At 42.8% G+C, this 11,701-nt stretch overlaps 2 pseudogenes; both read right to left on the minus strand.

Annotated features, from left to right (window-relative positions):
- Window positions 1-291: 291 nt before the first annotated feature.
- LOC148029863 (uncharacterized) lies at window positions 292-10,232 on the minus strand (annotated as a pseudogene).
- A 72-nt stretch (window positions 10,233-10,304) lies between these two features.
- Window positions 10,305-11,063, minus strand: LOC148029864 (uncharacterized; annotated as a pseudogene).
- Window positions 11,064-11,701: the final 638 nt, after the last annotated feature.

Genomic DNA, 11,701 nt, shown 5'->3' on the forward strand with positions numbered 1-11,701 from the left:
GCAACTGCTAGTACAAATCTTCTGCGCATGAATTCTGGGGCTGCTCACTGCGAAGAAGCCTGGGTCGATGTTGTTGATGTTGCCCAATATCTAGTTCCTTTGATTAGATGTGCTGTTGAGAATCTCTTCAAGTGTCACCAATGGCGAAGGTTTTGTGGCTGAGTTTCTTTCCTCTCTTCCGTCGAATTCGTGTCGCTTTTTCTGCAGCATAATTCTACTTCAGCGTAACTCGGGCTCCAATGTCAGAAAAAAAAACCTTTTCGCTAGTGGATTCGAGATTGAAAAGGCTCTCTACTCGTAGATCCAAGAGTGCAAGCTGTTTTGCCAGTCAGTTACGCCCTCAGGAAACCACAAAGCAATCTCTTTTAACGCACTTTCGTTGGCATCTCTTCCATGAAAAACATTCCTTCCAACAGCTATTGCGAAGTCTCCTCTGATGATCCCGAGCGCGGACTCAGCAGAAGTAGTGGCCCGATTATCTTCCTCCCTTTAGAACCAGTAAAGCACCCATGGTCCCAGTCGCAGAATTCCAAGGAAAAGCCGCCCCTTTTTTAGCCACTCTTCCTTTTCATAGCATACCACACGCAGAAAAGCGACCTCCACCTTTTCAACTTCCCGTGCATACCGTAATGCTCGCAAGCCTGAAGCTGCCAAGGCATCCATGGTTTTCTTCTCACCTTCCTTTAAAAATGGCTCTTCCTTCACAGCAGTAACTTCAACATCGTCCAGAGCAGCCTGTGCTTTCATGTCTACTTAATCAAAATTCCAGCCGCTAACACCTCGCTTGTACTCATTCTGAGACCTCTCTTCTTGCTCCCCATACGGCATTTTCTTTTGAGCTAGACGTGCGGCATCTTTCATCTTCAAGTCATGCACACGTTCCCAAAGAGGAGGAAGAGGATCCAATATTGTTCGAGCAACATATTCAGAGGAGCGAGCATGCTTGAAGAAAGAGTGCTTGAGCAATTTCTCTGCACTTGGACGTTTTGTAGGGTCTTTCACCAAACACATTGCTATCATCTCTTTGAATGACTTTGAAAATCTTTTGTCTCTCTCATAGTCAAGCCCTGGAGGGGCATTTTGTAAGGTCATCAAAAGTACCTTCATAGGAGGGTACTTCGAGAAGGGGGCATGCCCATGTGCTAGCTCCAATGCTGTGATCCCAAAGGACCAAATATCAGCCTTGAAGTCATACCCATGAACTTGCTCCATAACCTCAGGTGCCATCCAACATGGGGTTCCAATGAAAGTGTTCCTTGATTGTTGTCTGTCACCAGTATCAAACATGCAAGCAGAAACACCAAAGTCCCCAAGTTTCACAGCACCATTTCCATCAACAAGAATATTCCCTGCCTTCACATCTCGGTGAGTTTGTCCATGATGATGAAGATACTCTAAGGCCTTCAAGGTCTCTTTTAAAAAAGGATCTCATCATCATCTTTTGCAACAGTCTCTTTCTCTTCTCCTTTCTGCTGCTGCAAGCTCTTGATCCCATGAGGTGAATCTGCACTGTCTTGATCTAGGTCATCCTTGAAAACATCAAAGCGTCCAATATGCTTGGGCTCCTTCTTTCCAACTCCTGGATGTGGAGGCTTGGTATCATTAGGTATTTTTGATGTATCTGGAGAAGGAGAAGGCAAAGGTCCTGAACGAATACGTGTAACATGTTCACCAGCATCAATTGTGCTTTCCACTTGACCTTGCTCAACATAGGCTGAAAGCATCTCATCATGCTCACCACTATGCCTCCAACTCCTCCCCACTATACTCATACACAGAAAATAAATGTAAACACAACAAATAAGTATGTACAAAGTATCAAATTACACACAACTTTTGGGTGGTTTTCACACCTCGAATGCACAGCAATACGACATCCACCCCCTCTAATCCTGCACATCCTCCGGACGGGCCAACTACCCATGATCATTATCATCAAGTTCCACAAACAGATCAATCTCTTCATTATGCATTTCCGGTATATCAACAAGATTATCTGTCTCTTCCATTAGAGTTTCTTCTCGTTGTTCTCTTGCAAATTCTTCCAATGCATAATCTTCATCATCTCTTTTCTTGAAAATCTTGATTCTTTTTCCAGCAATAGGCACTCTAAGCACTGTCCCATCCAATTCTGTCAACTCATATGTTGCATTATCAAAGACATGTCTGACTATGTACGGCCCAAACCATCTTTTCACCATCTTCCAAAGTGCAGTATGCTGATTTTCAAGGCTGATATCAAAGACCAATACCCAATCTCCCTCTTCTATTGCTCTAGGCCGCAAGTGATGCCTGCTGTCAAACCTGTCCTTATTCCTTAGTCTAGCAACCTTCAACCTGTCAATAGCTAGCTGAATATCCTCTGGTCTCCTCTCTAACTGTCGAATCCGAAGAGCTAAGAGCTCCTCTCTCGTCAAATCGTCCTACCAAGGTAAAACTGACCAAGTCAAAGCACAAGTCTCAGTCGGCATAACAGGTTTCTGACCATACATCAACTCTGCAGGCATATATCCTGTGGTAACACTATGAGTCGTACGATCAGCCCACAAAGCAAATGGTAGAAGTCTCGGCCATTGTCCAATCCATCCTCTGCATGCTTTGGCTAATGCTTTCACTATCGGCGGATGCCCTCTTTTACTCTTCCCATTTCCCTCTGGATTATATGTTGTAGTTAGAGCCAACTTGATTCCTAGCTGAGAGAAAAACTCCCTAGCTTCATCTGCATCCAATTCACCACGATCCGCAGTGATCTTACCCACACAACCATACCTGCAGAAAATTTCCTCCAATAAGAACTTACACACTGCACTAGTGGTCTTCGTTCTCAAAGATCTGCCCTCAACATGATTGGTAAGATCCTCTCTAGCCAAAACAATGTATCTCATCTGCCATAGACCCATAGGCATGGTAACCAAATCAACTACCCACTTATAATGAATGCATAGTGGATAGGTCGGATGAAGCTCATCTCGATGACGCACTACCGAATACATTTGGCAATCTCTGCAAGTCTCAACAAAGTGAAAAACATCTCTATACATGCCTTTCCACCAATATTTCTCCTTGATTTTCTCATAAGTAGCCCACACTCCTCTATGACCAGCCCAAGGACTCTCATGAAACTCCCTCATCACCTGTAACTGTGTCTCTCTATCGCAGACAACCCGCAAAGGTAATCCGCCTCTTTTCTTCGGATGCTTCCAAAGAAATCCGTCCTTGAGAAAATAACCATAGGCTTTCCTTCTGATCTTCTTGAACTCTTCATCTGTCCATTCATCTCTTTTGCTTAGTGTACTAAGATACCTGCCAATCTGCAACCAATCTCCAACATAGAGTTCTTCTATGAAAGCCACAATATCATAGACATGACAAACATGATCAACCATAGTGGCTGAAATTTCTGCATCATCCTCTTCTGCAAGTAGAGTCTCCTCATCATCATATCTGGCTCTAGACAACATATCTGCCACTGGATTATCCTTTCCTGCTATGTGTTTAAATTCTGGATTTAATGACTTGATGTATGCAATCCATCTCAACATGGCTATATCCGGAGTAGAGCAACTCGTAATCATACCAATCAATGGCAAGCAATCTGTCTCTACTACAACTGAAGCTCCAATAAAGTACTCCTTGTCACATTTGAGAGCCATAACAATCCCCAATAACTCTCTCTTGATTTGCGGATATCTCCTCTGTCTCTCATTTAGGACTTTCGCCCCAAACTGAATGGCATACCTGTTTCCATCTGCATCATCTTGACCCACAGCCCAACCTATGCCAATTGGACTAGTGTCAACTGTCAATACAATAGGCCTTCCACAATTATAATCCACTTTCATGAGAGTAGGAGCATTCTGCAATAACTTCTTCAATTTCTACATGGCTCTAGTGTGGCTCTCATCCCAATAGAATTTCTGCCCCTTTCGAAGCAGCTGATATAAACAATCTGCTATGTGTGCAAAATGAGGTATCCAAATCATATAAAACACACAAGCTCCAATGAATCTCCGTACCTCTGAAGTGGTAGAACAATACTCCGCAATCTTGCCTATAGCATTCACCTTATCAGGTGAGGGTTTCCTGCCATAATATCCATACATATGTCCAACAATGATAGCCTCGTTCACTCCAAAAACAGATTTTTGCCCTGAAAGTGTCAAGTTCACTTCTTTTATCCTGGCCAAAATCTTCTCACATGCTGAAATATGATCAACCACAAAGGATCTGCATCCCTGCTCATTTAGACTCTCATTCTTCTCTTCTTCTGCACACCCCTTAATGGGCACATCATCCAAGAAAGGCATAGTAAGCTGAGGTATGTAATCTTGAAGGACCTTATGCATGGCATTCATCATATGCGCAATAGAATTAGTGGCACATTGAGGCAAGGTACACATCCTGACAAGCCCAATAGGAGTTCTCATGGTGGTTATGTCCCTGCTTTCCAAAGCCAGCTGAAACTAATCATATCCTGAATACAAATCACCTAAAGAATAGATGGCATGTCCAGCAAATGCCTCTGCAAACTCATCCACAATTGGACCTATACCAACATTCCTAATAGTAACTCTGTTCACTGGCTGCATATCCTGAATAAATCGGAGAGTACCATTCTTCTTTGGAATTGTAAACCACCTGTTTGAGTATGGTGCAGATGAAGGCTCAAGGATTCCCATCCTGATTTTCTCATTCAATAAATCAATCAGCTTTGGCAGGTGTGCTTTAGGCACTGGAATAGGTCAAAGATTCCATGGAATATGAGGAATAGTAAAAATGACCATAGGAGCAACAATATCTGGATTCACACATCCAATCTCATGCGGGAAAAAAGCAAATCCCCTTCCATGTCGCTCAAGCATCTCTGAAAGCATTGCTTCTCTATGGGTAGCAAGAAATCACCATTTCCAATTTTCAATTCAGCAAGAGTCTCTGCTGAAAATTTATGACCAATATGCTCCGGATTCCTCAAAATTGGCTGTTTAGCAACCCTCTCTATTTGCTGATCACTGTCAGGTGGAAGCGGTACAGCAACCGGCTTCACCTTCTTATCCACAGTTTTGTATTTCGTGTCAACCCTGGCTTCATTATGCTCTTCTGCATTATTCAAATCTTACTGTAAATCAGCAATTCTGCACTCCAATGGCTGAATATCCTTAGCCCTCTGCTCTATGGACTGCATAGAAACAGCCCTAAACTCTGGATGCTGAAATATTTGAGCAGTAAACTCTGTTGGCTGAAAGTTTTCAGCCCTCTGTGACTCTGAAAGCTGATCATAACCAGCTGGAAACTTTGTTTGCTGAATTTCTTCAGCACTCAACACTCTTTGCTGAGTTACCTCAGCCTCTGACTCAATCTGTGACACAAAATCAGCAATTTCATGAAACATGTCTAGGGACTGCACTAATACATTACTGTGACAATTCTGCAAATTAGTTTTCAGTATATCTCCCATCTTTGTCATCGTATCTGCATAAATCACACTGTCATACATCCCATCTATGTGCTCATCATCCTCCAAAATTCCTGCATTTTTCAAAATTTACTCCTTCCTGCATATATACTGCATGGCAGCTCTAGGCAACCTAGAAGTCTTCTGATAGCTCATTGAACTGTTTGCTGAAATCCCAACAAAACTGGAGGAGAAAACACCGCTGCCAGGAGGCGAGAACTCCAATCTCCTCTGCTCTGTACCACCGTCGTCTCGCGAAACGGCGGTACCTAATGAAAACCCGAATCCCTCACAGTGGGCAAAGGTGCATCTCTGAGAGTATCCCTGTTTCTAACATGGTTCACACACACAGTCATAAACTGAACTGCTCTCATACCATCTTTATTGTGAATCCGTGCATAAGCAGATCCATCATCCATTACCTTTGTTTCCATGCGCATCTCTGTGATGAATGGCTGTCCAAGAATTATGGGATAAGAGCATGAATCCTGCACAAAGAAATGAAAATCCTCCTCTACATCACCAATAGAAACCCTGACACTAGGACAGGCAGCATACAAATCACCTGCAGTGTTATTGGCAGCTCTCATATGCCACCAATTCTCTACATCCATAGGCCATCTGTTACTCTCATAAACTCCACAAACTATGAGATTAATCTCTGAACCATGATCCACCAATGCAACATAAGGCACCTGTTTCTCTCCAATCTTTACCATCGTCTCTGTAGTTGCCCTAGTCCAATGGCTCCGCGAAAAGTGACTATGCGGTATCAAGACAGGCTCATCAATTTTAGCATAATGCATAGGCTGAACCCTCTTCTCTATCTGCGAAAAAATAGAAGCATTTTCAACCATAACCTCATCCTCATCCTCATCCAACTCCCCAATCAAAACTCCTTGTGTATCAGTGCTAGACAATGCATGTCTTTTCCTCTTCAGGACCTCCTGAAACTGATCTTGAAACTCTCTTTTTGAGATGCCCAAAATCTCAGAAATAGTGAAAGTCACCTCACTGCCAAGTATCTTGTCATTAAAAATTTTCTTCATGTCTGTAGATGTCTCAATATCGGACATCAATCTAAACCGTGGCTGCTTTCTCTCTCTAGGCTCTTGCCTCTTTTCTCTCTTTTGAGCATCTTCCATTTGTCGATCTAGCCCTGGTCTTGAAGACGGTCCTGCAGTAGGTGGTGTAACAAACTCACCCCCTCTAGTTTTTTTAGCTGCACTTGGATTTTCTTCATCCCTCTTACGCTTCTCCTCAACAAGTACATCTGCTCCCTGAGACTTAGCCAAATAAGCATAAATAGAGTACCTGTCAACAGGCGAATCCCAACTTGTCTCTGATCTAATGCTAGAGCCTGCACTAGTCAAAATAGTTTGCTGAATTTTCCCCTTGTTTGCAGTCTCCATAGTATAAGTCCATAGTACTAACTGAGTCTCTGATCCCTTCTCAATCTGGACTCCATATGCAGAAGCATCACCTCTAGGTGTCACATAAGAAGTACGCGCAACCATATCATCCACTAACTTCTTCATTCCACCTTTACCAAAGTTGATAGCAAGTGGAGCTCCTGTCTCAGTCAATCAAATCTTACCATCTTGCCCCCAATATACCAAATTCTTCCTCCTTGCATCCTGAAAAGATTCACAATCCCTGTAATGCTGATGGTCCGTACTATCGCACCAAATACATCTCCGGTCTCTCCTAGGTGCACTAGGAGCACTCCTAGGAGCAGTAGGAGCACTAGAAGTAGTAGGCGCAGTCGAAGCAAACTGCTCTTTCAACTTTCCCACCAACTCGGCTTTGACTGACTCCAGTGTCAAATCTGTTATGCCTTTGATTATGTCATCAAGAGAGGTAGGCACCGATGGAGCGGATGGTTTTGGAGCAGAAGGTGTAGGCATCGATCGTGGAACAGGAGGAATAGGTGGAGTGGAAACAGTAGGCACTGGCATAAGCCAAGAAACTGGCTGAGGAGGAGAAGAAATAAAAGGGATAGAAGCAGGCATAGGAGCTGATGATGGTGTAGGTGTCATGGACCCATTCTGTAGGCGAGTCTTCCATATCCTCCTCTTGGTCAAAGTCGAGACTGCATCCTGAGCATCCTGCCAATCCGTTTTAAGACCCATAGGCTTCGTGCGATCCTCAAGAAGCTCACCCAATTCTTCTTGAAGAGCACGATCTGCAGCTTACAAGAAAAGCTCAACTTTTTCAACATCCAATGCTCTTTGTTCAATGGCATCAAGCTAACTATACCTCTCCTCAAATTCTCGAATCAACTCTGAAGCAGCTAGACCTTTGTTTGGCATGTAGACCCACTGTCGGAATGACTGCCGAGTAGCCATACCAATGTCCTCAAGGAAATATTCTTCTTTCAAGGCCTTCTTAAAATCTTGCCAATGTGTATTTTGAATAAATAGATTAGTCACTTTTGTCCTCAAAGCAGGTGTGACAAGACGAAGGAAGTACTTACTCATAAGTCCAGCTGGAACTCAAAAAAACCCCATCTTGATCTCATATGTCTTCAAATATGCTGAAACATTACGGCCGTCAAATAGCTTCTTCTCATTCTCAACTGCTTAAATAGCCTTAGTCACATTGTTAACATTCTCCTGCTCCGAATAGAGTTGCCTTTGATAAGACAACTGCTGTTGATGCAATTGTTAATGCTGCTGCATATACAATTGTGTCTGCTGATTTTGGAGCTGCATATACATGGACATATTCTGCAAAATCTTCTTTAGATCCTCTGTTGAAGTACTTGATGCAGCAGTCATTGATGGAGCTAAAGTAGACGCAGCTGGAATTGTAGAAGAGGCTGAAATAGAGGCTGAAGTATCTCCCATCCTGAAATTTCTGCGACGCTTTCACGTTGGGTTCACCAAAGATGTCGAAGGGTTTCGAAAGCAAAGTCGCGACCACAGAGGACCTTGACTAATTTCAGGATAGAAGATCAATCAGGCGAATAAGCAAGATGAGAAAATGATGCCAAAACTCTGTTTTATTTCTGCCAATAACAAATACAAGGTTTAAGAAGAAGAAATCCGAATAGCCTTTGAGCATAGATCACCAGCATGGCAGTTGACATAAAGTCAAGTAGAAAGTATGTCAATTCTACTATCCATACAGTACAGCAGAGTCTGAAGCAGAGTTATTAGAGCTGCCATGTATTGACTTGCATGGACCATTCTAGAATCCAGAAGATCTTTGCATTTCTTCTTGATTGTAACCTTCAGATCTGTCTTTTACATCTCTCATACATGTATCCTTTGTCCTTGTATCGACCAGCAGATGGTATATATTCACTTGACATTGTATAAATATTAACCCTTTCTAGCAGCAGTAAGCATTCATAGAAACATCTCTCTAATGTATCTACCTGTCAACATATCTTTCCCATGATCATACAATCACTTGCAGCCAGTTGAAATGTATGCATATTATCATTAGCATCAAGAAAGTAAATGTAAGTATCATGATGAGAGAGTTCCTCAATGCTGAGCTACAATCAAAAGGCACAATGACGATGAGGTACATTCAAAAGGTACAGGAAAGATTGTGCTCCCACTTGATTTAGAACAGAGAAAATTGTACTTATTCATGGCACTGTAACAAATAAGCCCTCAACTTCGATAATCAGAGACATAAAATCATCACCTGTCCATGAGAATGCTGAACCATAATAAACACTTCCGCTCCATCAGGGTAGACGGATCATCATATTGCCGATCCAAACAAAGTTGTTTGGTGGGCATCTTCGCTCTAAAGAGTTTTTCAGATTTCTTTTTTTTTCTGTTGTAGAGAAAAAGCTACAAAGTAGAGTTCTGTGATTGTTTATTTCAATATTGATGTAGCTGGCACTGATTGACACTATATAAAGTCCAGGCTGGAAAAGCATCTCAAATTGTTGTCCTGCACTTCAAACCAGCATACAGTTTTCAGGTAAGCACCCTCTTAAAACCATGAATTTGCAATAGGTTCCCACTTCCAATAACGTAGATCCTCAATCCAAACTATGGATAATGCTCTGGCGGGTAGCATGAATCATCCTTCACATGCATTTCGATTGACCCAAAAAGCCAGACGGCCATCATTGAGGACGATCCCCGAGAGCAACTGCTAGTACAAATCCTCTGCGCCTGAATTCTAGGGCTGCTCGCTGCAAAGAAGCCTGGGTCGATGCTGTTGATGTTTCCCAATATCTAGTTCCTTTGATTAGATGTGCTGTTGAGAATCTCTTCAAGTGTCACCAACGGCGAAGGTTTTGTGTGGCTGAGTTTCTTTCCTCTCTTCCGTCGAATTCGCGTCGCTTTTTCTGCAGCATACGTCTACTTCAGCGTAACTCGGGCTCCAATGTCAGAAAAAAAAACCTTTTCGCTAGTGGATTCGAGATTGAAAAGGCTCTCTACTCGTAGATCCAAGAGTGCAAGCTGTTTTGCCAGTCAGTTACGCCCTCAGGAAACCAGAAAGCAATCTCTTTTCACGCACTTTCATCGGTATCTCTTCCATGAAAAACATTCCTTCCAACAGCTATTGCGAAGTCTCCTCTGATGATACCGAGCGCGAACTCAACAGAATTAGTGGCCCGATTATCTTCCTCCCTTTCGAACCAATAAAGCACTCATGGTCCCAGTCGCAAAATTCCAAGGAAAAGTTGCCCCTTTTTTAGCCACTCTTCCTTTTCATAGCATACCACACGCAGAAAAGCGGCCTCCACCTTTTCAACTTCCCGCGCATACCGTAATGCTCGCAAGCCTGAAGCTGCCAAGGCATCCATGGTTTTCTTCTCACCTTCCTTTAAAAATGGCTCTTCCTTCACAACAGTAACTTCAACATCGTCCAGAGGAGCCTATGCCTTCATGTCTTCTTAATCAAAATTCCAGCCGCTAACACCTCGCTTGTACTCATTCTGAGACCTCTCTTCTTGCTCCCCATACGGCATTTTCTTTTGAGCTAGACGTGCGGCATCTTTCATCTTCAAGTCATGCACACATTCCCAAAGAGGAGGAAGAGGATCCAATATTGTTCGAGCAACGTATTCAGCAGAGCGAGCATGCTTGAAGAAAGAGTGCTTGAGCAATTTCTCTGCACTTGGACGTTTTGTAGGATCTTTCACCAAACACATTGCTATCATCTCTTTGAATGACTTTGAAAACCTTTTATCTCTCTCATAGTCAAGCCCTGGAGGGGCATTTTGTAAGGTCATCAAAAGTACCTTCATAGGAGGGTACTTCGAGAAGGGGGCATGCCCATGTGCTAGCTCCAATGCTGTGATCCCAAAGGACCAAATATCAGCCTTGAAATCATACCAATGAACTTGCTCCATAACCTTAGGTGCCATCCAGCATGGGGTTCCAACAAAAGTGTTCCTTGATCGTTGTCTGTCACCAGTATCAAACATGCAAGCAGAAACATCAAAGTCCCCAAGTTTCACAGCACCATTTCCATCAACAAGAATATTCCCTGCCTTGACATCTCGGTGAATTTGTCCATGATGATGAAGATACTCTAAGGCCTTCAAGGTCTCTTTCAAAAAGGATCTCGTCATCATCTTTTGCAACAGTCTCTTTCTCTTCTCCTTTCTGCTGCTGCAAGCTCTTGATCCCATGAGGTGAATCTGCACTGTCTTGATCTAGGTCATCCTTGAAAACATCAAAGCGTCCAATATGCTTGGGCTCCTTCTTTCCAACTCCTGGATGTGGAGGCTTGGTATCATTAGGTATTTTTGATGTAGCTGGAGAAGGAGAAGGCAAAGGTCCTGAACGAATACGTGTAACACATTCACCAGCATCAGTTGTGCTTTCCACTTGACCTTGCTCAACATAGGCTGAAAGCATCTCATCATGCTCACCATTATGCCTCCAACTCCTCCCCACTATACTCATACGCAGAAAATAAATGTAAACACAACAAATAAGTATGTACAAAGTATCAAATCACACACAACTTTTGGGTGGTTTTCACACCTCGAATGCGCAGCAATACGACAACGGAGAAAACATTTTTCCACATTTGATTGCCATCATCATCTAAGAAAACATTACTCAATAGGTGGACTCAATCTTTGAACTATTATACACATCAAATTCCATGAGAGATAACATTGTAATATCCTTACCTAACAATTTGTGGAAAAGTTTTTTACATGCATTTACTTAGCTCAACAAAGCTCAACACTGTAGTATTGTGGTAATTTGGTGTTTGCTTTGCAATGGAGTGTGACCTTTACATTTAACACTCTCCTTA

This window comes from Lygodium microphyllum, chromosome 10 (assembly GCF_053477565.2).
Source record: "Lygodium microphyllum isolate KBCC chromosome 10, Lygodium_microphyllum_v1.1.10, whole genome shotgun sequence".
Lineage (NCBI taxonomy): Eukaryota > Viridiplantae > Streptophyta > Polypodiopsida > Schizaeales > Lygodiaceae > Lygodium > Lygodium microphyllum.